The sequence below is a fragment of the Lissotriton vulgaris genome, chromosome 5, assembly GCF_964263255.1.
Source record: "Lissotriton vulgaris chromosome 5, aLisVul1.2, whole genome shotgun sequence".
NCBI classification, from domain to species: Eukaryota; Metazoa; Chordata; class Amphibia; order Caudata; family Salamandridae; genus Lissotriton; species Lissotriton vulgaris.
In genome coordinates, this window is record NC_141693.1 from 618644012 (window position 1) to 618668869 (window position 24858).

Consider the following 24858-nt stretch of genomic DNA (forward strand, 5'->3'; position numbering starts at 1 on the left):
AGGGGGGCAGAAGGCAAGAAAAGCAGCAAGAAAAACAGCATAATCAGGGGGGCAGAAGGCAGGAAAAGAGGCACAATCACGGGGCAGAAGGCAAGAAAAGCGGCACAATCGTGGCAGAAGGCAAGAAAACAGCATAATCAGGGGGGCAGAAGGCAAGAAAACGGCATAATCAGGGGGGCAGAAGGCAAGAAAAATGGCATAAGCAGGGGGGCAGAAGGCAAGAAAAGCAGCAAGAAAAACAGCATAATCAGGGGGGCAGAAGGCAAGAAAAGAGGCACAATCACGGGGCAGAAGGCAAGAAAAACGGCACAATCGGGAACAGAGGCAAGAAAAACGACAAATCAGGGGGGCAGAGACAAGAAAAACAGCACAATCAGGGGGCAGAAGTCAAGAAAAGTGGCACAATCAGGGGGCGCAGAAGGCAAGAAAAACGGCATAATCAGGGGGGCAGAAGGCACGAAAATGGCATAATCAGGGGGGCAGAAGGCAAGAAAAATGGCAAGAAAAACGGCATAAGCAGGGGGGCAGAAGGCAAGAAAAGCAGCAAGAAAAACAGCATAATCAGGGGGCAGAAGGCAGGAAAAGAGGCACAATCACGGGGCAGAAGGCAAGAAAAGCGGCACAATCGTGGCAGAAGGCAAGAAAACGGCATAATCAGGGGGGCAGAAGGCAAGAAAACGGCATAATCAGGGGGGCAGAAGGCAAGAAAAGCAGCAAGAAAAACAGCATAATCAGGGGGGCAGAAGGCAGGAAAAGAGGCACAATCACGGGGCAGAAGGCAAGAAAAGCGGCACAATCGTGGCAGAAGGCAAGAAAACGGCATAATCAGGGGGGCAGAAGGCAAGAAAACGGCATAATCAGGGGGGCAGAAGGCAAGAAAAGAGGCACAATCACGGGGCAGAAGGCAAGAAAAACGGCACAATCAAGGGGCAGAAGGCACAGAGCGACACACACACAGAGCCACACACACAAGGCAAGAAAAGCAGCACAATCAGGGGCAGAAGGCAAGAAAAAAGGCACAATCAGGGGGGCAGAGGCAAGAAAAAGGGCACAATCGGGAACAGAGGCAAGAAAAACATCTCAAATAGGGGAACAGAGGCAAGAAAAAGGGCACAATCGGGGGGCAGAGGCAAGAAAAACAGCACAATCAGGGGAACAGAGGCAAGAAAAACAGCACAATCAGGGGGCAGAGGCAAGAAAAACAGCACAATCAGGGGTACAGAGGCAAGAAAAACAGCACAATCAGGGGGGCAGAGGCAAGAAAAAACTGCACAATCAAGGGGGCAGAGGCAAGAAAAAGTGCACAATAGGGAACAGAGGCAAGAAATACAGCACAATCAGGGGAACAGAGGCACGAAAAACTGCACAATCAGGGGGGCAGAGGCAAGAAAAACGGCACAATCAGGGGGAAGAAGGCAAGAAAAGAGCCACAATCAGGGGACAGAGGCAAGGAAAACGGCACAATCAAGGGCAGAAGGCAAGAAAAACAGCGCAATCAGGGGGGCAGATTCAAGAGAAACGGCTCAATCAGGGGGCAGAAGGCAAGAAAAGCGGCACAATCAGGGGGCAAAAGGCAAGAAAAACTGCACAATCAGGGGGCACCTCTGTACACCACACAAGACTCAATCTACAGCTGCTGCCTCTACACATACTGCAGGATTGGACTACTGACATCATGCTTCACTACACATCACACATGTGAAGCTGCGCCTTGCACAACCTTGTAGGTAACACGCACAACTCAAACCCTGCCTCTGTATATTTCACACAAACACACAGTTCAATGCCTAGTTGGTGCCTCTGTACATATTTAACACATGAATCGAGGTTATGCAGTTATGTATCTCACACACACGAATGAATGAGCTGCTGCTGCCTTTGTACATTTCACCCACGAATCACGGCCCAGCAGCCACACCTGGCCACATCACACATGGGAAGCAATGTCCTAAATCCACCTGGTTATTTCACACACATGCAACAATGCCCCTGAGCTGTAGCACACATGTGAAGAAACCTACTAATGTCTCTGAAGACAGCACTCATGGCGCAAGGCCCTCTTACTACCCCTGTACATACTGAAACTGCAGGCACACAGTCTGTTAATGCCCTTTCGATTTCTGGTGCTTTGTAGTAGTTTTAAGATCTTTTAAGAGGTTCTCCTTACTCAAATGAGTGTAATTACTGATATTTATATGTAGTTTCCCTCATGTTCACTGCGTGATTTTGCTCGCGAGAAAGTGTCACTCATAGTTGTTGAAATGTCACTCATAATTTCAATGGTATTATGAAAATGTCACACACACAGCAATCTGAAACCTTGGCAGCTATGGGCGGGACGGGCGGGAAATCCCTGAATTTCTTCGGCCCGTCGTGACTCACGGCCTGCAGCAGCCAGCGCTGGAGATCAGAGACTGATTAAATGAACTCTGCTCCGGTGCCCGGTACGTGAATTCAGATCCCCCACAGATAAGGAACCTTTCACGTGACGTGTCACAGTGTTCTGTTGTCAAACAAGTAAATGCGATCCAGAAGACAGTGCGTGCCCGCAGCCCCTTGTGGATCCGGCGCCCTGTCTATTGTTTTTCCGGAAAGGCCTCGTGCCCTTATTGACCTGAAACAGACAGAGACGGGAAGCTAGCAGGCAGCTTTGATTTTCTTACAGTCGCCGCCTGCCAGAGTGGCACGTTTTAGTCCACAGCACCCCGACCCTATGTGCAGCCTGGTATTCAGGAGATCATGGGTCCAGTCACATTCAAGGAAGTGTGGCAGGACAAGGGAGTCTGACTGCTGTAAACAACAAATCGAAGTTTTTACAGGTACGTTAAATGATTGGTGCACAGGTGCTGGGCAAACGCAAGCTACTAGTGCTATATGTAGCAGTGTCCTATGTGTGTTAGCACCACCGGAGCATTATAAGTGGAAGATAACGGACAGTTGTGGTATGGGTGGGCCCCTGTTCTTGAACAGCAGGTGGCGCTCATGTGTGGACCGAGGTGCAGTGCTGAGACTTCTGGTTAATGTAATCACTGCAGCTGTGTTTGTAACATCAACACATAATTGAACCCTGGTTGATGCATTGCCTGTTCTAGTAAAACGAGAAGTTTAACTGGAATAGTGCCGTTCCACGGTCCGTGTATCATGAATGAATTACCAGACCACTGCAACTGGTAAATAGGCCCTGAGGAAGCAATATTATTGTGAAACAAGTGTTAGCCTATTTGTACTTGGACATTAAATTTATTAAGAATATATTTTTCTTTAGCCCTTCGCAATTCTTCATTTGTATACAATCAAATGTTTGTTTAAAAGCAAAAAACATACAAACAAAAAGGTGTGAGGAATGAAGCAGGAATGTAAGATGTAGTAGCCCTGAATCTGAAAGAGACCCGTTAGTGATAGATTCCTTACCTTAGAATATCCCCAGGCGTCAGACTGGATACGGAAATTTTTACGTAGCAGTTCCCTTGCGCGTTGGTAGGCGTCGTCTGCGGCTCCGCGGGCGTCGTGGGCTCCGTGATGACGTCGTCGGAGTAATTAGACGCCGGTTCCGCGTGCTGACGTCAGTTCTTCTTTTTTCCGCGCCAGCAAGCGATGATCTGGAAAAAGCAGTACTTTATTCGCTTTTTGACTAGACTTTTTGATCCCTTTTTGATCATTTTTCTTGAGTCTTGCGACTCCGGACGGTGCCGTAGGGATGCCAGGTTTCAAGCCTTGTGAGGATTGCGACCGACTGATTTCGGTCACGGACCCTCACCGTCGGTGTCTCCACTGTCTTGGCGTCGACCACGACGACAAGACCTGCCCCGACTGCCGGGCCTTGACTTTGAAAGCTAGTCGGGAGCGGTCCCGCAAGTGACTCGAACTCCGGCAGTCGGCCCCACGCCGCGAGAGGTCCCGGTCCCACACGAGGTCGAGGGACAGGTCGCGGGGTCGGAGCCATCACAGCTCCGAGAGTCGACATCACTCCTCCGGGTCGAAGTCGACCCTCCGGTCCCTGGGCAGGACGCAACGCCGGGGGGAGATCGAGCGTTTCCTCATGGCCATGAGATCCCTCTCTTCCCCGACGGGTTCCGCGGCGCCTTCGGGCCCAGCAGACCCGTCTGGGGCCCCTAGCGGGTCGGGGGCTTCGGCCCGAGACCTTCGGGCCTGGCACCGCAGGGCCCCACTGGAGCCGCTTCGGGATCCGGGTGGTCGCCGGTTGACCTAACGACCTCACCGGCATCGGTCCCTCAGGTGTCACCTCCGGCGCCGCCGTCCCCGATGCCTCCCTCGCTCGCTCCGGTTCCGGCGTCGGAACGGCGCCACTGGGCGGCGCTTTCGTCGCCGCTTGGGGAGTTTAGCTTCTATGAACCGGCCCCATCGTTTGACAACCCTGATTATCAGGGGATGGGTGAAGAGGAGTATTGGGAGGGGTCTGAGGACCCTCTGACCCGAGAGTGTCAGTCTCAAGAGGACTTGACTGGTGGCTTTGCGGTATGTCGGTTGTCTGGACACCTCACCAGACACTGGCTTTGTATCGCCGCCTACCGTGGCTACGGAGGAGGGGGCAACCTACAGTGTGGTGTTGATGAGGGCGGCCAAGGCCCTGGGCCTTGAGCTCCCCGTCGCGGCCGTGAGGACTAACCTCCTCACTGAGGTCCTTAAACCTTAGTCAAGCTCGGCCGAGCCTCTGCTGCCGTTTATTGAGGCCTTGACCGACGTTCTTTTGGGCACTTGTTCCAGGCCCGCTGCGGGTTCGCCCGTAGATAGGAACGTGGCCAGACGCCACTGCCCGGCCCTGGGCGACCCATGTTTCCTGTCCACCCACCCCACCCCGAGAGTCTGGTCATCCAGGCGTCCAATTCCCAGACCGCGTTCCCGTCGGCTCCGCCGGACAGGGAATCCAAGAGGTATGAGCAGTACGGCAAGAAGGTATTCTCATCCCTCAGTCTGGGACTGCGGTCTTCCAACAACGCATGCCTCTTGGGCCGCTACACCCACTCTCTGTGGGACACGGTCACGGAATTGCTGCCAGAGTGTCCGTTGGAGGTACGGGCCAAACACGGCCAAGCCCTTGTGGAAGGCCGGGATGCAGCAAAATATTCTATTCGGTGTGGGCTGGATACCACCGACTCACTAGGCAGAGCGATGGCAACGACGGTGGCGATTCGTCGCTACGCCTGGTTGAGGTCCGCCAACTTTTCGGCCGATGTCCAGAACACACTTATGGACATGCTGTTTTTTTGTCAACAAGGCAGACCATGCACTTGAGCGCTTTAAGGACTCCAGGGCTACGGCCGAGTCCTTGGGCCTCTCGGCCCGTGCCAGTAAACAGGTGCCTTTCGCTCCTTTCGTGGCCAAGGAAGGGGCGCCCCCACACGTGCTGCCAGCCACGCACCGCCGACTAACATCCAAAGCGGTGGCGGCCGTGGATATCGCCGTGGAGGCGTTCGGGGACAACGGCGAGGCCAGTCCACACCCTCCCCCGCAGCATCCGCCTCAAACCACTCCTAGTCCGTGCTTTTCGGCCCATGTGACGCCAGCCGGGGGCATGGTTCGCCATCACCACCCCACTGGCGCACTGTCACATCGGACAGGTGGGTGCTGTAAATCGTCGAAGGGGCTGCTCCCTCCCCTTCGAGACGACCCCTCAAGCCATGCCACCGCAACACCACCTCGTATCGGGGGATAATTTGCGGCTTCTGCAGGAGGAAGTTTCGGCCCTCTTGGCTAAGGGGGCCATCAAGCGCGTTCCTGGGCCAGAAGTAGGGTGTGGTTGCTACTCCCACTACTTTCTGATACCCAAGAAGGGCAAAGGGGGCCTACGCCCTATCTTGGACCTACGGAACGTCAACGGCTTCCTCCGGAAGGAGAAGTTCAAAATGCTGACTCTGGCTTAGGTGTTAGCTGCCCTGGACCCAGGAGACTGGATGGTAGCGTTGGACTTGCAGGACGCTTATTTCCACAGCACCGACGCTACCTGCGGTTCACGGTAGGCCACGAGCACTTTCAGTTTACCGTGCTTCCCTTCGGCCTTACCAGCGCCCCACGGGTGTTTACGAAAGTGATGGCGGTGGTCGCAGCTCATCTGCGCAGGTTAGGGGTTTCAGTCTTCCCCTACCTCGACGACTGGTTGTTGAAGGCGGGCTCGCCCCAGACAGTCGTCAGCCACCTCCAGACGACGGCAGGCATCTTGCACCAGATGGGGTTCTCCATCAATGTGCCGAAGTCACACATGTGTCCCTCTCAGAAGCTCCTTTTCATCGGAGCGGTTCTCGACTCGGTGCAGTTTCGGGTTTACCCACCCGAACAGCGGGTTCGGGATATACAGGCTCTGATTCCACTCTTTCAGCCTTTATCCTGAGTTTCGGTCAGGTTGACGCTGCGGCTTCTGGGGCTGATGGCTTCCTGCATCCTTCTGGTGCATCACGCACGTTGGCGGATGCGGGCTCTGAAGTTTCAGTGGGCCCAGCATCAGGGCAACCTGTCCGACCATGTCCTGATCTCGGAGGGCACTGCGAGACCGCTGCAGTGGTGGCTCACGGACCGCGATTGGGTCAGCTTTCCCAACCGGAGCACGTAGTTGTGACGGACGCGTCCCTCCAGGGCTGGGGAGGCTACATGGGAGAGGCGGAGATCAGAGGCCTCTGGTCTCCGGCGGAGTCCCGGCTCCATATAAACCTTTTGGAGCTACGGGCGATTCGTCTAGCACTGAAGGCATTCCTCCCCTCTGTCTGGGGGAGTATAGTGCAGGTGTTCACGGACAACACCACCGCCATGTGGTACTGCAACAAACAGGAGGGGTGGGGTCGTGGACCCTCTGCCAGGAGGCTCTGCGCCTCTGGCAATGGCTGGAACATCATGGCGTGACCCTAGTGGTTCAACACCTTGCAGGTTCTCTGAACGCCAGGGCGGACGAACTCAGCCGCCGGTGCATGATGGATCACGAATGGCGTCTGAACTCTGACGTGGCGCAAGGTCTCTTTCTGCAGTGGGGAGAGCCTTGGTTAGATCTATTCGCCACCGAAGAGAACGCGCAATGTCATCAGTTCTGCGCGTTGGAATTTCCAAGGCGGCACTCGCTCGGAGACGCTTTTCGTCGCAAGTGGAGTTGCGGTCTGTTGTGCGCCTTTCCGCCTATACCACTTCTGCCCAGAGTGCTGAAGAAGATGAAGCGCGACCGGGCACAAGTCATCCTTGTGGCTCCGGACTGGGCACGAAGGTACTGGTATCCCGAGCTACTCAGTATGTCAGTCGATCCCCCGGTTCGTCTGCCTCTTCAGGAGGACCTTCTGTCGCAGCAGTAGGGGACGGTCCTTCACACGAACCTGTCATGTCTCCACCTCCATGCTTGGAGATTCAGCGGCAACAGTTGAGGCCATTTGACTTGCCTCCTGAAGTCTGTAACATCATTCTGGCAGCCAGGCGTTCCTCCACAAAGTTGGAATACGCCTACGGGTGGAACAGATTTGTGGCATGATGCACAGCAAAGGCTGTGGATCCTCTCTCTGCCCCTCTTTCTGAGATTCTTCTCTTCCTTCTTTCTCTTGCCCAGCAGGGCTCTGCTCTGGGCACTATCAAGGGCTACCTTTCTGCCCTTTCAGCCTTTCTAAGGCTGCCTGATCAACCTTCTTTGTTCCAGTCCCCTATTGTAAATCGATTCCTAAAAGGCATCACACATACGTTTCCACCTGCTCCCTTCGTGATGCCTCATTTGGGCTAAAACCTGGTTCTTACTTTTCTGATGCGCGCTCCCTTTGAGCCACTTCACAACTGTACTATCCTCCTTCTTACTCTGAAGACTGCTTTCCTGGTTGCCATCACCTCTGCCAGGACAGTGAGTGAGCTCCAGGCTCTTTCTTCTAAACCTCCTTTCCTTTCTGTCCATCCGGACAAGGTTGTGTTGCGGACAAAACCCTCTTTCCTGCCCAAGGTAGTCACAGCCTTCCACATCGGGCAGTCCATCACCTTGCCCACCTTCTTTCCGCCTCCGCATCCCTCAAAGGAGGAAGAGCGGCTCCACCATCTGGACCCAAAACGTGTGTTTTCATTCTATTTGGATCACACACGCCAGTTCCGGGTGGATGACCAACTCTTTGTTGGTTACGTGGGTGCTAAGAAGGGACGGGCGGTGCACAAACAGACCATCTCTCGGTGGATCGTGTTGTGCATCCAGCGTGCTACTCCTTGGCTAAAAAGGAACCTCCAGCTGGGCGGAGGGCCCATTCCACTCTGGCCATGGCGACTACTACTGCCCTGGGCCGGGGAGTCCCCTTGCAGGACATATGTCAGGCCGCTACGTGGGCCTCGCTGCACACGTTCGCAAGACACTACTGCCTGGACAGCCAAGTCCGGAGGGATGGCTTTTTTGGCCGTTCCGTCCTCCAGGACTTTCTGGTGTGATTATTGGTTCGCAGACCCACCACCACGGGGTTGGTATTGCTGGGGTATCTATTCTAAGGTAAGGAATCTATCACTAACGTGTCTCTTTCAGATGCACAAGTTACTACTTGTGTAACGATATATCTGTAAGAGACATTAGTTAGTGATAGATTCCTTACCGACCAACCCATCCTCCCCGTTCTGCGAACCGATATCTAGGGTTAAGGTCATCCCCTTTCAGGGCCCTAGTTTCAATGGCACCAGTGTTGGTTGTTAGCATAGCTCAGCGTTTCTGGCGTGGAAATGCTGTGTCTAAGAACTGACGTCAGCATGCGGAGGCGGCTTCCAAGTAGTCCGACGACGTCATTACGGCGACGACGCAGAGCTGCAGGCAACGCCTACCGACGCGCAAGGGTACTGCTACGCAAAAGTTTCCGGATCCAGGCTGACGCCTGGGATATTCTAAGGTAAGGAATCTATCACTAACTAATGTCTCTTACAGATATATCGTTACACAAGTAGTAACTTGTGCAACACTGAAGTATAAAACTTTTTGAAAGAAAAGTCTATCCAGGATGCAGTAGATCAGGATGTATTAGTAGCGAGTGATAGAAAAATATCTTAGGCTTGAGTAGCGATGTGATCATGAAAAGCTGCAGTGTTAGAGGAAAGAATTTACGTGCTTTGTTTCGTTAATGGTGGAATAGTTAAATTTTATGTCACAAGAGAACAGCTATTGAAAAAAAAATTCTGATGGTTGACTTTTGCAGAAACACGATGTTGCAACAATCGTTTTTCTGACTGAATATTTTTCTGTTATTCTGCTTGTAGAATGGACAGTTCTTTAGAACACAGACACAAATAGGCCCATCCCCCATTTTCTTACATTTGAGAAGGATACGTTTGTTTTCTCTGTAGGACGAGGAGAACAAAGATGGCAAAGAATTTGTTTTATACTGAGTCTTTAAATAAGAGGGTTTCTTTACAGCAGTAACTTGCATTATTCACTGGCAAAATCATTACCATTGTTTAGAGATGCAAAGAAAGAACTTGCGTGAGCGTCAGTTTCTAAGTAATATCCTTTGTTGAAAAATGTTGGAACAATCTTTGAAAATAAGTTTGTGAGCAAGAGTAGGAGGAATTTGAGAATTGCTCGAGAAAGCCCAAGCAAATAAAGAGTTGTGTTTGGAGCTATACTTGCTGAAAACAGTCTTACTCAACACATTTGCTGACTCTTCCTACAATTTCAGTTTCTGACCCATGGGCATAGTATGATCTGTGTGATTTGACAAAGAAAGGTTTGGGGAACCTTTTGGTAAAGCAGCAGGCAATGCATTGGTGACTGGTCTATTGGTAACCAAACATGTGGATTTGCTCAAAGAATCAAGAACCCCTGATGCAGCAGTATATTTCTCTGTTGAATCAGGTGGCGACTGGATCTTGGTGTCGACGTTTTGTGGGTTAATCACAATAGTAGGATGTTTATATATTGCAATGATGCTGTAATTAGAGTGACCACCTTACTCTGTGTCAGTGCAGACACAGATTCTAGATATGGGCTTATGTGTAGCACATAATGCAGCCTGGTCATCGTTGTGCAGATTTGCTTCAATTGAACTAGTTAGACTAACACACCTGAGAGCATTGATTTGTAGGTGGAAAGTTCAGGTCTAGGAACATTGTCTTTGATAACATGGAGTGAGTTTGTCACCCTACGTGTAAGTGATGCTCTCTTCTGTGAACTTGTCCAGTTGATTTTGAGGCTCCCAAAGAGAGAAATAATGTAATAATTTTGAACAGAGGATTTAATAGCATGGCAAATTTGCATTCAGAGTCTAAGGATTTACCTTCTCTTTGGATTGCTTGATTTGCAATACCATAGAACCATGACTTCCGCTTGGGTGAGTGTACACTGCCAAAAGGCTGGAAGCGCATTATCATTATGCAGCTTTAACCTGTTACAGAAGTGTATCATGTTGATTAAATACAATGTTAAGCCTTGATTAGGAAAATCACAACGAGCATGCACAAATTATGGTGCGGTGTCAACCGCATAGAACAGTATGCCTTTACAGTAGTATGGTTGCCTGACCATTTCCAACAGCACAAAAGACAAGCACGACTGTAGCGAACCTAGTAATGGGGAAGAAATGTCTGGACAATAAATTATCCAGATATGGCATGAACTCACAGCAGTCAGACACACTTATAAAATGCTACAAGAGTAAGTCAACTCCTCAGGTTTTTATGCACAATGAAATTAGGTAGCTAAACATAAAGGTCCTGTAGAGAATAGTACTGGATGCTTAGTGAAGCCTCTTCTTTGCCCGCCAGTCCATGTCCATATACAGAATCTTCCTTCTATTTGGTATGGGTAACAAAGTAGATATAGGTTCAGTTGTAAATCTAGCTTTGAATGATGTGACATCAACAGTACATATGGCAATTTTCTGCCTATTGTATGTACATGTTTCATTGTGAACTTGGGCTGTGCGCTGTGTCCTCAGCACATGGCATGTGACAAGGAGTAGCGAACTATCTCGCATCAGCAGAGATGCGCACTTCTCTCTCACTGTGCAGGGCGTGGGTTCTCACCACAGCATGAAAGTCTTAATATGCAGGTGTCTAGCACAGCTTTGCAATCATCCTTGCACTGTCACGTCTACACAAACGGTGGGACAGTGCAGAATGCGTCATAGCCTTTGTCAGAACACTCTAGAGAAATGAGCTGCAGAGGTCTACTGTACCTCTTAGTACATTCCAAATGCTCACCACAATGGTCTCTAGCAGCAGCAGGGACAACCTTGGCCTCTAGATGAAACCGCATACACCGATCACACCAGAGAAGCAATCAGCCTAACAGAGAAAATCCCCAGGGAGCAAGAAACTAAAATTTCATCCAGAAGCCCTAAATTGGAAAAATGCCAAAAGGTCATCCTGCATGGTAGAGGGTAATTCTATGCCAATATCAGCATGTAAGCCTCCACTATCCCTGCAGTCATGTGACAAAAGGCATTCATGTGCCAAAGAAGGCGGGTTCCTTACTTCTAAGAAGGCCACAGCAAGAAAGCTATCAATAGCACCTTTCCTACATCAAATGCCTTCTTACAAATGGTAGTGTTAAAATTTAAGATATTGTATCTGATAGAGACACTTCTAATTTTGGAAGCCTGCATTTACTTCAAGTGGTTTGCAATATGATGTCCTGAAAACAGGTCTTAGCCCGCCACAGAGGGACAGGACAGTTCCTCAGTCACCTACTCACTGTGCACTCTCTAGTCATGCCTAACCATACATTGAATACCCTTATACATTTTCTGCAAACCTTGATCAGCTACTCTGCCCCGCACCCTCTTTCATACCCTGTAAAATGCATGCATTTTCTGCACACCCATTAACACTGAGTAATTCTTGCTTTGCTCCATTCAGAGGTATGCAGGTGGATAGTTGGTTAAACCTCATATGCAAGCCTGTCTGCATCTCATGGTGGTCCTGATCTGCATTCCCAAATACGGGATTGCTACATATTTCCTAATACTTTGCACATTAAGGGTCATGTTCTGAAAATCCTTTGCCGCACTAGCATTCTGCTAACAGATTGCCTACACATTATTAAAGGTTAGAATGCCTTCTACCATGTTCCAGTTAGGTTCTTATCCACAGCCTGCACACACTAACCATTGTTCTGCTCAGGGGCGGCTCCTCCGCTAAGGAGGAGGAGCGTCTCCCTACTAAGTGAAAAACAAAATGATAATAATGCAACGTTAATAACATTACGTCATTATCATTTTCTTCTGTAAGGCGCGAGCCAGGTTGGGCAGGGCTGAGCTTGTCACAGGTAGAGAGAGGAGGAGTGGTTGCTGCTGCACGAAGTACGTGTGGCGGTTTGGCCAGCCTTTTTGAGCCGGCCAAACCATCATGCGCACTTAGCATGTTCTCCACCGGCTGTATTGTATAGCCTGGGTGGAGAACATGCACAGCCTCCTAGTCCCCATCTGAGCACCAACCCACGGCGCACAGACCACCATGACGCTGTCATGGTGACAGCAGCATTATGATTGGCTTAGGGTAGTCTGGGTGTTGCTGGGAGCCGGGAGAACAGCGAGGACAGAGAAGCGGCTGACTACAAGGTAAGTCTTTTTTTTCTAAACCGCCCGCCACCATCCCCTGCCACCTGATACTGGCTCTGCACACCATCGAATGCTCTAAAAACACACTCAAACTTTGCAGTGGACATCCTAAACTCTTCATTGAGCATCCAGATCAGGTGGCCTGTATGCCTCATTTAGGTTCCCAGCACACACCCGGCTACAGCATCTGCTAAGCTCTTCGTGCAACCAGCCAGGCCTCACACACCCATAGCTTGTCTCTGCATACTTTGCACCAAGACATGCCATAACATTTTTCTGATCCCCACCTCCCCAATCAACACCCTCTGCACTGTTCGTCTGAGCTTCGGGACCCTAAATTGATAAAGAGCATTTCAATGCCAATTGAGTCTGTTTTATAGAGAAGGAAATTAGATACCATAGCTCTTGGGATAGGGTGTGGGTCTTAAGAGGCAGAGAAAACGTTCTGGGATAGATAATGCATGGAGATAACAAGAGAAAACGCGTTTTATCTAATTTGATGCTGCAGGCCAGAATTTGTAAGTACCCTTTGTGACATCATATCTGACACCCATTTCTTCTCACCCTGGTCCTCATATGTTATAAAGGGTGCACAGTATTTATTGCTGAGCTGTGTGTGTGTGTTTGTGTTATTGTTTGTGTGCAAACTTTCCAAAAAGGCACAGGAACACTCTACAGGGTCAGAGGCAAATATACAATCAATGAGTGATTGGGCAGGTGGCTGGATTCTGAAATTGGAGATGAACAGTTACTTTGTCTTGATGTAGTTTAGTTTAAAGAGGTGTGTCGCAGGGTCTTTAGAGCACATTTCGGGCAGTACTTACAGGTATATGGATGTCATTCCAGAACCTGGGTGCGTAGATGGAAAAGGCCAGAGCTTTGTTTTTTATTTATTGCACTTCACCATCTCCAGTCAGATGTGTTCCTGGCTGCAGGTATGCCAATACCGGCTAGAGGTGATGAGCTTGTCTGCCAGATATGAAGGGTGCTGGTCATGATGGATTTGCAAATGATGCAGCTCGTTTTCAAGATGTTGCAGGACATCAAGGAGAGCCAGTGCAGTTCAGTCAAGGTGACAGTGATATGGTCAAGTTTCTGCTAGCCCACAAAGAGAAATGCTGCCTCATGGAAGATGCCTTTATGTAGATCCAGTGTTAAGTCTGGGAGGTCTTGAAGCAAGGCACTGCCACCATCTGATTGCTAGAGATTGAGGGCTTGTATTTAGCGATGATATCATAAAATATAAAAACAGTCACTTCGGCTCCTCTCAAGCCAAACTTTGTCTCGTTCTGCCAGAAAAGTCACAGAAGTAACCCCAATCTGAACTTAAGGAGCTTCAGTGTTAGGTGAGTACTTCTTTCTTTCTTACTTTGAGATTGCACCTTGAAAGAGCCACTTGGAACTATGTTTCGAACAGTCCCTATCGGTGTGCTCTTAAAACAGGCGGCCAATTAAACATTTGGTTTTCCAAGAAACAGGACTACTTGTCAGTCTTCAGCTGTCTCTTTTTTCCAGTGAAAGTGTGTTTTGCAGTGAAAGTGTGGATAGCCTGATCCAGGTAGCCCATCTTAGGCCATGTGGAGATCTTACGAGGTCTGGAAGCATGACTAGCTTTCTCCAGACCTGTGTTTGTCACCTAATACCAGTAGTACAGAAACTTCTAAAATGTGACCAGAATGCCTAGTACATTCCTGATCTGTCAGTCTTCCCTATTTAACATTCCTATGAACTAGAAGGTAGAGATTTTATCACTCTTGTCTTTTCTCTTTTGTGTTGGATTTTTTTCCTGTTTGTGATTTTCTTTAGCCTGGAGTATGTGTATAAAAAATATATTTTGAGGAAAATAATTTGTTCGCAATCTTGCAGTGATAGAAAGCAACATTTTTATGTAGTTAATTACCTCAGAGAATGCCGATTTAAAATGAGCAAGTCTGACATAGTCAAATAAATGTGGTATCTTGAGGTAGATATTTTCCATTTATCACACTTAATCCATCAGTGCTAATGAAGTAAGATTCTGAAAAAAGGATAATAAATAAAATGACAAAAATACAATGACAGTTTAATTGAGAAACTAAATCACCTCCCACAGCACATACCAGACCAAAACCATTAATTTGTGTGGATAGTATTTATCTCTTTTCAATATTAGAATATATAGTGAACATTCTGGTGTGCTGAAAACTTCAGAAGTAGAGGAAATGTACACCATTTGGGCGATCCCACTTGTAGAAAATGTTACACTACTTGCAGAGACCTTTTTTTACTAGTATTTTTATGTACGGTTTTAAATAACCCGTTCACAAGTGGGAATACGTAGCCAGTGATGGTGCTCCGTGGCCAGTGATAGTTCTCATAAATGTTTTCCTTTCTGGATGAAAACTGTGTACATTTTTCGATGTGGATCATATTTCACCTCTGCCATGATACCAGGGAAGTGAGTGATGCACCCTTACACGCCCGCTCTCCCACTCACATGTTTACTCCTGCAAAACAATTATATTTTAGGTCGCACTTGGACACTGGAAAAATAGACAGGTTATCAATCCAGTACAACATTTGCTTTTGGTTGCAAATGCTGTATCTGTTACACATGTAGTTTTTGGATGTAAACCTTCTTGTGAAGTGTCTCCTGCTTGAGTATTACAGTCTTATAAGTGAAGGAATCAAGACACTGCAGCCACATGATTATTAAACCTCAGAAGATTGGATCACTTTACCCCTAAAGTCAAACCCATAGACTAGTTAACTAGTGGCCCGAAGAATCCATCTCCTTTAAAGCCCTCTGTTGTTCACCGGATGGTCTATGAGGCTTGACCAATCTCCTTACACAACACTTTAACCAACACCTTTCTCAAATCGTGCACTGTAAAGGAGTAGCCATGAAATTTGACCAACTGGAAAGAGCTTTGGGGCCTCGTCAAGGAGTATGAAAGAGCTACAGTAGGATACAATTGTGGCCTAATCTTTAGTCTTGCTTTTTTAGAGTTAACATTATGGTGGCATGTCCCATGTATTTGCACAGATCTTTCTCTAAAATATATTTGAGCTTTTTAATAATACAACTTTTCATACAACTCTTAAGTTGCAAATCTTTAAACTTTATGCCTGCGACATAGACTCTATAATTTTTCAGCTACTTGGTGAGGCCACTGTTAAAAATGGGATTTTTGGCAGGCTAGGGCATGTACCAAAGCCCGGCAGAAACCACCACTCTAGTCAGGATAAGGGAGTTACACTCCTATAATAACCCCTGCTCACCCCCTTGGTAGCTTGGCACGAGCAGTCAAGCTTATCGTAGAGGCAGTGTGTAAATCATTTGCACATAACCACCAGTAATACAGTGTAAGCACTACAAAAGGACACCACACCAGTTTAGAAAAATATAATTTTTTTTGTATACTTAAGACAAGACCAAAAACGATAAAAAAAATCCACAATACAGTACTTCAAAATCTTCACTTATCAATATATGCTTTGAAAATAGTTTCTTGTTGTCAATAGCTCCGTCCGGGGCGATCACGGCGTCGTGAGCAAACAAATCCAAACAGTTCTGGCTGACCGCAGCGTCGCGGGCCAGCTATGGTGTCGGGAAGACCTGCAAACAGTCCCTTTTAGAAATGCAGGGCATCGGCGACCTCTTGTTGAGCTTCCGAAAACACGCCGTCCACAGGTGTCGGTTCCGGAGGTCGGTGCAGGAGTTGTCAGGGTCCTCGAAGTCACACGCGTTGCAGGTCGATCTCCTCTCTGATGGAGTCAGGAGCGCTGGCTTCGGCAGGCGTCTGGTGCTGAGTGCGGTACCCTCAGGTCGCGGTGCGCAGCATCGGCTCAGTGGCGGCGTCAGATGGTGTCGTCGGTGAGACCAGGGTCGTGGTGCGAGATGAAGTCGGTGCTCGCACGGTGCTGGCAAGTCACGGTACAAGCGGCGGCGTTGCTGCAGCTCTGTCGTCGGCTGACGAGTTGGAGTTGATGGCGCCGGCAGGCCAAGGCTTCGGTGCGGGATGAGGTTGGTGCGTCGTGTAACTTTACGTGCGGTGCCCTTGAACCACGGTGCAAGCAGCGGCGCTGGTTTAGGCGTGGAGTGTCGGGGAGGCCAAGGTGTTGTCGTGAAGCGAGGCGGTGCGTAGTGCGGTGCCCACAGGTTGCGGTGTGAGCAACAACTCGGTGTCTGCGTCAGGCATCGTCGGTAAGACCAGGGTCGAAGTGCGGCGTTGGGGCGGTGCTCTCTGCGGTGCCCAGGCTCCGGCGTGAAGCGAGGCGGTGCAGAGTGCGGTGCCCACAGATTGCGGTGCGAGCAGCGGCTCGGTGGCGATGTCCGCAGGCGTCGTTGGTGAGACCAGGGTCGTGTTACTGCGGTAAACTCGTGGTGCCTTCAGGACACGGAGTCGGCAGCGGCGTCGTAGACGGCGTCGGGTTGCTTTTCTTCTGTTGCAGCACAAAACACACAGACCCCAGTGCTGAGGGCAGAAGAGCTTGAAGTCTTTGCTGTTCCTGAGACTTCTTTAACAGGGGGCAAGCTCTACCTCAAGCCCTTGGGGAAACTCGCAAAAGTAGATTGCAGAAAGTTCCGTCCAGTCCATTTACTGCCCAAATCAGAAGCAGCCACTGCAGGCCAATCAAGCAAAGCACACAGCAAAGTGGTAGTGCCGCCTCACTGCTTCTCCAGCTCTTCTTCTTTTCATGGCAGGAGGTGGAGACGGCTTTGTCAGAGGCAGACCAGTCCCTTTGAGGTGCAAGGAAATATCCTCCCCCTTCCCCAATTGCAGCCGAGGTCTATTCAGCCCTTTCCTGACCCTACTTAGACTACCTGGAGCCCTCCTGCTCCCCAGCCTTCTGGCATCCGAAACCCAGAGAGGCAATCCACATTCCAGCAAAGGCACACGAGATGACTACGCAAGAAAATACTTACTTTCTAAAAGTGGTATTTTCAAACACAGAATGTAAAAATCGCCTTCACTTATATTATATATACTAAAATATGTTTTTTAACATTCTGAGTTCAGGCATACTAAACTTGAATCTCTACCTTGTTTTCTGGGTCAGTTTAGGATTATAAGATGTTCTAATCAAACTGCCCATTCTGGCCTATGAGAACAGATAGCCTTGTAATAGTGAAAAACGAAATGTGCTGTTATTCCCTATCATGACATGCCACACACACCGGGCATGTCCTACCTTTCACAAACACTGCACCCTGCCCACAGCGGTACCTTGAGCCATCCTTAGGGGTAACTGACATGTAGAAAAGGGAAGGGTTAGGACCTGGCAAGTGTGTGCACTGGCCAAGTCGACATGACAGTTACCAACTGCGCGCAGACTCTGCAATGGCAGGTCTGAGTTACCTTTTTAAGGCTACTCCCGTGGGTGGCACAATCAGTGCTGCAGGCCCACTAGTGAAAAGTAACTATAGAATAAATAGGTTCTATATTCTTTGCCCTCATATAATCTCAATGCATAGGCTCTCCCTTCAAAATGCCACTCGTGTTTCTTTTAGATTCCCATTGAGGAACCTAGCCCCCTGAAGTTATCCCTCCGGTAAGCATTTTTTCAGATGAGTCCCATCATGTATCTGATTGCGCAGAGATTGGCACTCGGCTTTTACTTACAGGTGATTAAGCCGCCCATCCTAGGCAGGACATTTACCTTACCTTGCTTCATTTACAAGTAACCAATTCGGTAAGGACCCTTGCCACTAATACCATAAGAGCTAGACCATCACCTGCACGGCCAAAACTCCTCTTTCGAAACTTCCTAAATCGCCACAGCAATCCTTTTGCTTTCTGGTGCTCCTCCTATTCTTTAATTCTTGCTCACATCTCCACACGGAGGTTAGAGGGACTGGGACCTGATTCAGCTGCACTTCAAATGCCAGTATATTTAACTGAGGGACGCCTTACCATAAATATCAGAGCCATGCTTCAGTGCTGCATTCTGGGGTGTCACTTCAGGGGAAAGGAGGAGGAGCCAGGATCCCACTTGGCTGCTCCGAGCCTCTGTTCCGCTGAAGCCCCGCTTTCATCATCTAAGTGAGGTGCTTAATTCCCCACCTAAACAACTGTTTCAACCATCTCCGGACATCGGATCGCCGGGAGCGCCTGACGCTGTGGCCGCCGTTCCAACCGGTCATATCAACACAACGATACTGGCGAAATCTCACACGGCGTTTTAACCTCAAGATGGTGCCTGAGAAGGAACGGACCTGCTTTTTGAATGACTCGAAGCAGTTCCATGGGAACTTTTACAGAACTACCTACCCCCTACCCCTCCCCGCTCTACTCCTCTCCACTTTCCTGCTACTGACTTCTGCTCTCACCTGTCCTGACCCTAGTCCCCACACTGTTTACCTGTGAATTTTCCCTCGTCATTTGAGATCTAGCTATTTTGTCTGATGCTCAATGGAGCTACCTGGTTTAGCTACAGGGGAGACAGGTCGGGGATTCCCTCCTTGGACGTCACCTACCCAGTCGGTCTTTAGCCAGACTTCCTTTCGTCTCTCCTGTCGTCTCTTCCCGCATCCTCCCTCTATTTATGTCTCTCCTTCTCTCCTCTCTCAATGTATTGAGACTGAACTATTTTGTCTGATGCCCGATGGAGCTACCTGGTTTAGCGATAGGGGAGATGGGCCGTGGACTCCCTCCTTGGTCGTCACCTACCCAGTCGGCCTTTAGACAGTCTTCATTTCGTTTCTCCTTGTTGTCTCTTCCCCTATCCATCCTTTCTCACCTTCCCTGTCCCCTCCCCTCTACACTCCATTTATTTTGGCCTCCATGTTCTTTAAATGTTTCCCATTGAGACCTAGCTATTTAGCCAAAGCCCAATGGAGCTATCTGATAGCTATAGAGGAGATGGGTTTTGGGATTTCCCCCTCGACCGTCACCTACCCAGCAGGATTATGGGCAGACTTTCCTTAGTTTTTCTGCCGTATCTCCCTCCCACCCCTTTACCCTTACCCCCTTCCCCTCTACACTTCACTTATCTCGTTTTCTATGCTCTTGTAATTGTTTGTCTAGCAACTGATGTAATCTTGTAATTTTGTGGAACCTCATGTAAAGCGCTCTGATACCTCCGGGTCTAGCCAGCGCTATATAAAACTCTTAAAAAAAAAACCTAAAAAACAAAACTAAACACTAGACCTTATTAGTTTTGCCGCTAACACGTCACAAACACAGTTTTCTTCGTGTTTGCCTGGTTCACCAGCTCCTTGATAACCATTTGGGTCTCTTTTTCCCTCCCTTGTTTTTCCCTTCGCCTTCCCATCATATGGTTTGCGCCAAATGTAGTAAATCACTGCTAAATGCTCTCAGACAAGAATTATGTATTGACTTTGGCACAAAGTATACAGGCATGAATTATCTAATGTCCTGAAAATGATCCCCTTATTCTGACATAGGGATCGAAACGCCGTCCACGATTTGTACACCATATGCATCTTAATATACTGTATAGCTGCACCGGTAATGGTGTCTCCATGCTATTTAAGTCTAATACATTTTTATGTTCACAGACTTTCTTGCGTTGCCTGAACTTTTTTCCCTTAATTTTTGTTTGTCCAAATGTGGTAGTAGGACAGGTTGTGTCCCGCTTGAATTTTGTATGAATGTTTCTCTATGTACTTATTGAATATTAATATTCTGTCCGGCTGGACAAAAAATATAGAACCTATTTAGTCTATATTTACTATTCACAAAACCGAGAAGCTGTCTAGGGACCTCTGTCTTTAGCAATTATATACGTACCCAAGGTCTCTGACCAATTGCATATTGGGTTTCCCTTATCCTTTGAAAAAGCAGGCCCACTAGTAGCCTTTGATTTACAGGCCCTGGCACACTCAAAGCACTTTACTAAGGACTAACAAGTAAATCAAAAATCCAATCATGGAAACACCACTACATAACACAGTTTACACAAAAAGCATATGCACTTGAACACTGTTTAGCAGTGGTAAAGTGCCCAGAGTCCTAAAACCAACACAGTCAAGTCAGAAAGAAAATAAGAGGAAGAAGCATAAAAGTTTACATAACCCTGCAAAAAAAAGCAATTTCCAACAGCCACTCCCTTTCATTTGAGATGCCAGAGGATTTAAAAAAAGAAATAATTACGTATTCTGCGGATGGCAGAAAAGGTTGCCCTTAAAGGGACATTCCAGCCAAGTACACCTGAGCCTGGCAAAAAAGTTCTCGACCTGCACGCAGACCATTGGTCGTGTACATGGAATTGCTTTCTGTAAGTCAACCATGGCTGGAGGAAGCCAAGAAACATTAGGTACATACCATAACAAACATGTATGCTTGGCAAATTGCAACCTATAGGTAATGCAGTGCTATGTGGTTTGCTCTGAATGCTATGGGGAGGATTTTTTCCCAAAATACTTTTGTTTTTAAACATAGCTCTGAGTTAGAAAATGTGATGATATATAGTACACCCATCAGTAAAACATAATATCCCTAAAAAAAAAATCCTTTTAAAGTTCTCTGTTACATGTGTAAACATTTGTCAAACACAGGCCCGCACTACCGTAGATGTTTGGTGTTGCAATATAACCAAAGTCGCTCTCTGCACTCCAGCAATTCTAATATTTCCTCAGTTCTCCTACATGAGTCCCAAACTGTGGCACTCGCTTCCACCTTTTATGAGCAATACCTAGTGACAGCAAGTGTGCTGACATGAAATGTCACCTTGGTGCGAGTAGTGTCAGCACTTCCCTCTTCACCTGTTCATTTCCCTGTGCACTCACCTCAGTAGATTAATCCTTTTGCCACTAGGCCTTTTCCCCCCAGTGGTAAGCCTTTTATTGGCTATTTGTGGTAGTACACGCTTAGACCCCTGTAACTTTTTGTCAATTTAAGGCTTAAGGTATCCACACCAAATTAGTGTCCTTTTCTTCCAACATCATGAGGAGTTTAAAGGTACTCGGTTTGTGGATTACCCTAGAGGAGACCCAGAAATTAGCCAAAATAAAGCTAAAATGTGTTTTGTTTTGGAAAAATGGGGAAAAAGTGCTGCCGAAGAATGTGTCTGTTTTTTCCCTGCAAATAGTTTCAACAAAAGGTTTGTGGTGCTGAAATCACAATCTTCCCCGCTTTCAGGGACAGGCAGACTTTTGTCAGAAAACCAAAATATTCTACAGTTTTGGCATTTTACTGGGACAAAGTATATTTTTGCTACTTTTTTGTGCTTTCAACCTCCTTCCAGTTAGTGGTAGAAATAAGTGTGAAAACAATAATGGATCCCGGAAAGCTATACATTTCTGAAAAGTAGACAAAACTCTGAATTCAGCAAGTGGTCATTTGTGTAGATCCTTCAAAGTTTTGGTTTCATAGAAACTAGCAATTGTAAATGAGAAATATTGAAAATGAGTTGAAAAAAACACCCATTTGGGCCAATGTTTTTACCTGTAGCAACTTCTAAGTAGGAAAGATTTTTTAAATCAATATACCGTTACATCCGCAGGACCCTTCTGGTTGTGGGGATATATAGGGCGTGTAGGTTCACCAAGAGGCGGGGGTGTTAGGGTTGGGGGTTCCTAACTGTTTGATGGTTATTCCCTCAAGTAGGATATACTGAGAGAACGTAAGTCCAACTTGTAACCAATTTTTGGCTACGGGTTGGAATGGAGAAATACCCTTTTCTTTATATAGCCCTCACTCACTCTAGTAGTGACATGCTTCATCATCGGGCTCACCCCAACTCCTAAAGGTCTGGGTGGGCTCAACCATCTTTCAGGGCGCACTCATGAAAAGGTATATGGGGGTGTAACTTTAAAGCTAAAATTCCTCACCCGCTCCTAAAGTATCCTTTATTGACGGAGTAGGAGGGAAGATTAAAAACACTATAACTGGGTATAAGGATGCAATGGTCCTATGACCCTAGAATAGGCACCAACATGTTTCAGCCCTCCTTAATGGCCTAACTAAGTCCTGGGCTTTCATCCGGGTGGGATGTAAAGAGGTTACTTCACCCAGAGACGCAAGTGCATTAATTTTACGCAATTTGCATAAGGCTCATCTAGGTGATAAGTAGGAACAAGTTTAATACTAGGGGACAAGCCCGGTAGCAGAGCAGCTAGTAGGTTACGGCAGGGTTGGACCTTTGAAGAATGTGTGACTATAAGGCCTCCCTCCTGTGCTCCCTGTGGAATTGAAGCCCTAATTACGTGGGGTAATTACTCATTTGAATCCAGCGACAAGTAATAGACTTGTTCCTATTTATCACCTCGATGTTCCTTATGCAAATTCCGTAACATTAATGCACTCACTTCTTTGGGGGAAGTTACCTCTTTACATCCCACCCTGACGAAGGCCCAGGATTTATTTAGTTCATTAAGGAGGGCTGAAACATGTTGGTGCCTATTCTAGGGTCATAGGACCATTACATCCTGTTTGGTTGCGTTCTTTGTGTATATCCGATTCCGACTCAATTTGTGAGTCCAGTATTCGCAACCCTTCCAGCAGGTGTCCCTAGTACTCTAAGTCTTGCTTGGCATGTTAGTTTGTGCGCACTGTTTTTAGACAACGTTCTTTTGCCACACCCCACTCCTGCATGTCTGACAGCCATGCATCGATTTTTGGAGGAAGTGTTTGAGTCCAGTTTATCGCAATGCAACGTTTAGCCAATACTAGGCCTATCAGGGGAAAATTGTGTCTGGTGCGTGTTCTCTTTTTTGGTGTCGGGAGTACCCCCAGTAGGCAGTCATTAACCATCTGTTCTATCTGAACTGCTATGGTGGCACAGAGTATCTGAATAACTTGATGCCAGTACCTTTGTAACCTGATACATGTCCAAGTCATATGCAGGAATGTGGCAGGGTCAGAGCCGCACCTGGGACAGAGGAAAGGGCGCGCTGAGTTAAAGTGAGCAAGTCTCTGAGGGGTCAAATTATGTACAATATAAGTAATGGACCTGGCAATCGCCTTTTCCATTCCTCTTCCGTTTAGGGGGGACAGTCAGGATAGCAGATCACCTGTCTTTTGTCTTTGACGTCTCAGTGATGTGCTCTTCTTTAAGGGCCTTATATATGCGGGAGATTAGGCCTCTAATTGACCCCGGGTTTAGCTTCTCACTGGCAGTGTGTGTGACTGTCGCCTCATCAGGAAAGGGGGCCCACATTCCCCTGACAGTTTGTGCAAACTCTTGGTGTATTGTAGGAAGTGTCCTTCAGGTATTTGGTACCATTCCTTGGCTTCCTCATACGGCAGGAAGGCCTCGTTAGCGAATAGATACAAACCTATATATATATTTATTTTAACTAGACACCCTGGGGAATCCAGCATGTGGTGACTTGTGCGGCCCTCACTAGGTTCTGTTACCTAGAATCCCTTGCAAACCTCAACCTTTGTCAAAAAAGCAAACAAATATTCCTCATATTTCTTTAATGGAAAGTTCTGGAATCTGCATAGATCCACAAACTTCCACCTACCCTGCATTCCCCAAAGTCTCCCAATAAAAATGGTACCTCACTTGTGTGGGTAGGCCTAGTGCCCGCAACGGGAAATGGCTCAAAACGCAACGTTGGACACATCACATTTTCCTCTGAAAATTAAACCTTTTTTTGCAATGTGCCTAGCTGTTGTTTTCGAACCCTAGCTCAGCCGGCACCTAGGGAAACCTATCAAACCTATACAGTTTTGAACACTATACACCCAGAGGAATCCAGGATGGGGTAACTTGTGTGGCTCTCACCAGGTTCTGTTATCCAGAATCCCTTGCAAACCTCAAACTTTGTAAAAAAAAAAAAAATCCTCACATTTGATGGAGTACTGGAATTTGCGTGGATCCACATACTTCTATGCACCCAGCATTCCCCAAATTCTCCTGATAAAAACGGTACCTCATTTGTGTGAATAGTCCTAGTGCCCGTGACAGTAAACGGCACAACACGCAATGTGGACACATCATATTTTTCCAGTGAAAACTGACCCTTTTTTTGCAATGTACTTAGCTGTGTATTTTGCACCCCAGTGCTGCCAGCACCTAAGGGAACCTAGCAAACTTGTACATTTTTGAAACCTAGACACCCAGAGGAATCCAGGATGGGGTAACTTGTGTGGCTCTAACCAGGTTCTGGTACCTAAAATCCTTGCAGACCTCAAACTTTGTCAAAAATGACAATTTTTGTTGCGCATTTCTGTAATGGAAAGTTCTGGAATCTGCGTGGATCCACAAACTTGTAAATGTATGTAAATGTATTGGCAGTTATATAGCGCACTACTTACCCGTAGGGTCCCAAGGCGCTTCGACCGCTGCGAAACCCTTCCTGGCTTCCCTGAGAGATGGTCCCTTAATGGGTATCTCCAGGGTGAGACCAGGCATCCCCGGCGGTCTGGTGGGGCCGTTAGTGAAGATGAGGCAAGCTAATGCCCAGAGT

At 47.8% G+C, this 24858-nt stretch overlaps 1 protein-coding gene across 2 annotated transcripts in view; it reads left to right on the forward strand.

The window, feature by feature from the left end:
- PARG (poly(ADP-ribose) glycohydrolase) overlaps window positions 1-24858 on the forward strand; it is a 1076399-nt gene that overhangs the window by 858492 nt on the left and 193049 nt on the right. The window lies entirely within an intron of this gene.